Here is a 6,090-nt window from a genome sequence, read left to right as displayed (position 1 = left end):
CTGCTGGGAAATGTGACTTGAAGACCAGCTGGGAGCTCTACAGGAGTCTGACCAGCAGAGATGACAATGGGCAGGGCCACTAAACCAGCACATGCCCTCATTTCTTGGGTCAGGTCCCCTCACCTGCCAATGTCACCTATGTTTTGGCCTCAGCAAGCTGCCTCCAGGTCTCCCACTGCAGGGGAAGTCATGGCGGCTTTGTACCGCTGCGGCCTCCCACGTCCACCAGGGTCTCTGCCAGCAAGCTGGACGTCAGAAATGATGACTGAGTTTCTCTGAAGCAAGCAGCCCCTTGGACTGGCATGGCTAAGGCACTAGTTTCTGTAGCCAAGAGCACACAAAGGAGAGATGTAGCGAGTATCACATCCAGCCACCTTTGACTGCCCCACCTGAATAACCAGGTGCTACTTTACAGCTGCCGGCAGCCTTCAATACTGGTCCAGAACAAGGCTTGAACGCCTGCTTCTAGCACCATAGGAGGATACTGTGCCACCACACCACACGAGCTGCATGTAGCCCACCGAATATTGGGAAGGTACAACATCTCTCAGAGGCCAAGCGTTTCCTAGTGCAGTCTGAAGACCAATGTCACCAGTGATGGGCATCTCTCTGGCTTTGAGCATGAGGTTGGACTAGATGTGACCTCCTGAGGTCCCTTCCCACCTGCAAGCTGTATGCTTCTATGATTAGCCCAGCTGAATGTGTAGATCACTTGGATGCATGGCCATTTAGATGAAGGTTCACAAGAAGATCGTTTTCCTTCACCTGGCTCAGCACCCACTGTGAATACCTTTCATTCAGCTTTCACCATTTCGTTCCTCCATTTCTGGTCTGTGCCTGATTAATAGGAAAGATCCAATGAACCTTTCTGCTTTGGGGGTTTGCTCTCAGCCACTCTGGAAGGAGGCCCCTACCCCATCATGGAAGGAAAGAGGGAGCCAGGGATCAGCTGGCCACCTCCAGCCGTCTCAACAAACTGATAGGGGCTGCAAGAAGCAGAACAGAGGCCAGACTGACCAAGGAGGAAAGCCCCCGGGAAGTTTCAGAAAGGTAAATATTTTGGAGCTTGGACGTGATGGTTGGAAAGGTTGGGAGTGCTGGCTCTGGACAACAGTGGAGAATAAGTATATTGTAGCTTGGTGCCACGGTGTGGTGTTAACCCAGCTTTTTGTTTAACAACGGAGGCTCATATTTTGCTTTTGTGTTTAAATACCAGAGGACCAGCTTGTGACTGTAGAGGTGGAAGCTGCCAAGGAGGGTCCTAGACCCTTTGAAGGATGGGGGGTGGTGCATTGCTGTTAGCAGAAGGACTGTGGTGTTGGACAGCAAAGACTGGGACAAACCCAGAGCCCACAAAGGGTGAGAACAAGGGCCAAGGGGTCTACAGTCTTGAGACAGTAGACCTCAGGCAGAGGAGCCCAGCCAAAGTAAAGTGCTTGACCAGGGGGCCTCAGCCCAGACAAAGGCCCAAGACCCAAAGCAACCCCCCTCCCCACTGCCGCCCTATAGGGATAGCCTCCATGTCCAATTCTAACATCAAGGCAGGTGAGACAACAGCGTGGGACCCTGAGAGCCCAGAGGGGGCTAGCAAGGCAGGACCCCAGTGCCAGACACACGACACACTCATCTCACCAATGCCCAAGCTCACAATTTAGGAGCAGAATTAAAAGGTGTTTCGAGAAACCTCTGGTTTCTCATTTCTAGTTTCAATCATTTCTCTCTCGTATTCCTTCAATATGATTAGCTGTTTCTTTGAGGGATTTTGGGGGGGCCTTGAACTGCCTGTGAACGGAGGGGGAAATGGGATTTTAATAAGGTGATGAATTTCAAATCTGTTTTAATAAAGACATGAACAAGGACTTTTGATTTCCTTTGTACCTGGCATGCATCAAATGCCTCATCTCTCCCATCTTGGGCAGCAGTTTAAAGCTGTTCATCATAGGCCCATTATTGCTATGATGGCAAAAAGAGAAACTAAGCTAGAAAAAGTCTGTTTCCTATGGATTTAATGTCATGTTAAACATACATATTTTCTTCATTTTTGTTGACTTCCTTTCTGATATTGTCCTTGATTCTTCTCTGATAGAAATCCAGTAATTCCCATTCATTTCAGTGGCAGTTACATACCTTGAATAGGGAACTCTGTGTTTGTATTGGAAGTCATGATAAATTGCAATTGTTGCTGTGCCCAAGGGCTTTAATCAAGATCAGCGTCCCACTGTACTGGGATGTTCACGTGCCCCATACAGCTTCAGTAGTAGGGCCTGATCCAAAGTCTGTTAAAGGCAATGGGAGTCCCGTTGACTTCAGTTGGCTTCATATTAGATCTAAAGAAGACAAAGAGATGAAAAGGTTGGAAGAGAAGAAGACAGGCAAAGCTAACTGGGTTTTATGCATATGATTATGTTTCGTTTTGCAATCAGATGAAATACAGATCTTCCTCCAACTGCCTCTCAATCCCACTACTGCGAAACAGCTGGTTTCTTTTGAGTGCCACGGTGGAGATGGGTCTTGCAAAGAGAATGAAATGGAAGCAAAACAGCAGCCTCTGGGACTGGTTCTGGGGAAGTTGTCTGAGGCATACGGGGCAGCATCGATTGTGGAAGGAGCTGAAAAGGGAGTGGGTGATGCTCATGGGTGGATCTAGGATTTTGAAAAGGTGGGGTGTAGCTGGTGTGATGTATCATCACGTATGACACAACGCACATTTTTCTCCAGTTAAAGAGAAACTAGATGCTTTACTAATATGCTAGGAGCCAGCACTATACAACTATAACTATTGCAATGTGCATTCATTTGCTAGATTATATACAAAAAAATTAAAAAACCACAACAAACTAGGCAAAAAAATAGTTAAAAAATATTGCCTCATTAGTCCTCTAGTCATTATACAGTAGTTAAATATATGACTCTAATTTGGACTCATAAAACAAAATCTATCCTTCTTGAGTGTCTTGACAGTGTCTCCGATACTTCACTGTCAATCATTTCTATACCTGAGTTAATATGACCGCACCTAAATTAAGGTTTTTAGCTAGAACTAAAATCAGTCTGCAGGGCTGTGAAATAGAAGAAAGACATGACCAGGAATAGCTAACAGACAGCGACGTTGCAAAAGGAAGGATAGTCTAAATAGTGGAATATCGAGACTATTAAAAAGGGAAGAGGGTTGTTAACACCTGTGAACTGGAGAGAGATTATCGAGAATCGGGGAGATGACAATGAGCCATGAAGTCAATTGACTGTCATCACTGCCTGAATAGAAATTTGGCTGCCCCCATAAGGGTGCTGGTTTTAAACTCTGGGTCAAACAGGCATCAAAGGGGGTTGCAACTATGCCACCACACCCCTGCCTGCATCCGCCCTGGTGATGCTGAATCATGGTGGAGCAACATGAATTTCTGTAGACTCAAATGACAGAAGGCAGGGTAGATTTGCACCACTCATATGTATGAGTCAAGCTGAGCATATATGTGAGTGGTCCAAATCTACCCTGCCTTCTATCATTTGATTCTACAGAAATTCATGTTGCTCCACCATGATTCAGCATCACCAGGGCTGGATGCAGGCAGGGGTGCAGTGGTACAGTTGCTATATATATATATATATATATATATATGTGTGTGTGTGTGTGTGTTATCTATAGATAGATCTAGATCTTGATCTATCTATCTATATATATAGAGAGAGAGAGAAAGAGAGAGAGGAGAGAATGATGTCATGGCTAGGGCTCTCTCCACAGCACAGCATGGGGTGTAGGAAGGGAGACTATTCAAATGCATGGAGAAAGAAGGGATTTTTGGAACTGGAAAGTGTCACTCAGGGAAGGTGCAAGGCTAATATGTGGTACTTGTGGTGATGCTGCCGCAGGTTGGTCACCCCTGCTCTAGACCATAGTTTCTCAACCTGTGGTACACATAACCCTGGGGGTACACAAGACACAGGCAGGAGGTACACATGTACCCCAGCACTCTCTCTCTCTCTCTCGCCCTCTTTTCCTCTCTCACACCCTCTTTTCCTTGCTCCCTCGCCCCTTCCTCCTCTCAAAACTGTGGCAAAAAATTTGGTGCGCCACGCACTGCACGGCACTTTAAACTCCCCAGTGATAATTTGCATGCCACGCTTTGTGTGGCACTGGGTTCAGCCCTCCTAGCTTTAGCCAACATGACCTCTAGCCCAGGTACATACTTGAGTTGCGCACCCCTGGTGTAGAAGGTGGCAACCCTACCCACCCCAGATCGGACATCTGTCATATCACAGCCTTATATACACAGCCCTTCTACCAACATACGGCACACATTAGTCTGTAAATATAAAATCCCCTGAAAAATTGAGTGTTGGGGTACTTATTCAAATGTTCAGAAGTCAAGGGGTACTTGCTACTTAAAAGGTTGAGAAACACTGCTCTAGACAATGCCTTAGAGCTTGATTGAGAGGAAAATCGGTGAGTGCTGGCTCATGCCCAGAGCAGAAGGTCTGCCCCTGTTTCTAAGCACCCCAGAATCTCATGTTTATTCATGACGGACACAGCGTAACGCCAGCAACACCATGGCTTTGTCCGGGACAGCCCAATCTTACACCACCAGCAACACAACCTGACAACAGCCCCATGTAGCTGCTGACCAGCCGTTGTCTGCATGGGGGTGTCTGGCAGGGTGCTTCTGCAGGTCTTGTTGCCATGTGCGAGCTTGCGTGCGTCTCGGAACCCCCCCGCTTGTGACATCAGAATGCAACGCTGTGATGTCACAAGGCTCCTGGCCCTCTGACACAGGCTGGACTCTGGGGTCATGGGTGCAGTGGGGCCCCCAGATTAGAAGCTGTGGCCAATGGGATGTCCTTGTTTTGGGGGGGCTGTTCCCAGGGCCTGTCTCGGGGGCTATGATCTGTTTTCTCCCTCCATGGCTGCTGGGGAGATGCCCTGCGTGCATGCAGCAATTGGCCTCCAGCCCAGCTCCTCCTGCCCCGAGCCAGGGGGATGGGACTGGCCTGCCCACCCTGTAACCCCTGCCCCTGCCTGGGACGGGACAACACACAGGCTCCCCCTCCCTCCCCCTGCCCTTGGCCACACTCAACATGGCTGTCACAGCAGGCAAGGGCGTGGCAGCCAATCAGCAAGCCAGCTTGACTCATGCCTCCAGAGCCCGGTGGCCAAGGCCGTGGCGTGGCCCAATCAGGGCACAGGGAAAGGAAGTCGGGTGAGGGGGGGAGGCATCAAGTTCAGCTGCTTCTGCTTGCAGTGTGGTTGCACCACGCAGCAGCTGCCACGTTTCCCTTCCCTGCCTGCCTTTGCTCCCTGCAGTGACACCATCGCCAGCATCATCCGCACCCGTCTTCCCGTTCCCATTGGCTTTTGGCCTCTCCTCGCCCTGCACCCACCCAGTCTCACGCCCCAAGTTTGCCGGGCCCCAACCTCAGGCCATCTATAAGAGCTAGATCCAGACTTTCCAAAACTGAACAGGTTTCCAAAACGACCAAAACTCTTTGGCAAAGGAAACTTATCTGTTTCCCCTCCTTTCCAAGGCCCGCCCCCACAGCCCGGTGGCCTTTGACAGTGGCCTCATCCTGGTTATTTTAAAAATCAAGCATTAAGAACACGCTCTTGTTGCAGCTAATGGATGGAGCCTGCAGCAACAGAGCTAAAACCAAGGGAAACCTAAACGAAGCTGTTCTTTTTCATTTCGTTAGAAGCCACGGTCGGCAGTCCCTCGATTCGAGGATGACCTCTGCCAGGGCTCATTGATGGGTCTTGAGGTGACATAAAATCCTGTCCTTGAGAGCCACAGACCCGTCTGCAGAAGTCGCAGGACTTTCTGCAGGGGGGTGTAGGCTGCCGGCTGGGATTCCTCTCCCCTGGGTAGGAGGCCACACTATCGCTCATCAAAAGGGCCCTTGCCTGCCTACTCAGTGTCCTTTTCTGGGTGGCTGGTGCTATGCAGTAGCTGTGTCATGGTGTTTGATCCTGAAACTCCATTCCTTCCAGGGCAGCCAGGGTTGGCTTGACCGCCAAGGGGGTCAACGGGCTCACGGGATGGGAAGCAATGGGAAGCAACGGGCTCCCTGGACAGGCCCCAGAGATGATAGCTTGCAGAT

Source organism: Alligator sinensis, unplaced genomic scaffold, assembly GCF_000455745.1.
Source record: "Alligator sinensis unplaced genomic scaffold, ASM45574v1 scaffold594_1, whole genome shotgun sequence".
Classification (NCBI taxonomy): domain Eukaryota; kingdom Metazoa; phylum Chordata; order Crocodylia; family Alligatoridae; genus Alligator; species Alligator sinensis.
Note: the sequence above shows the minus strand (reverse complement) of the source record.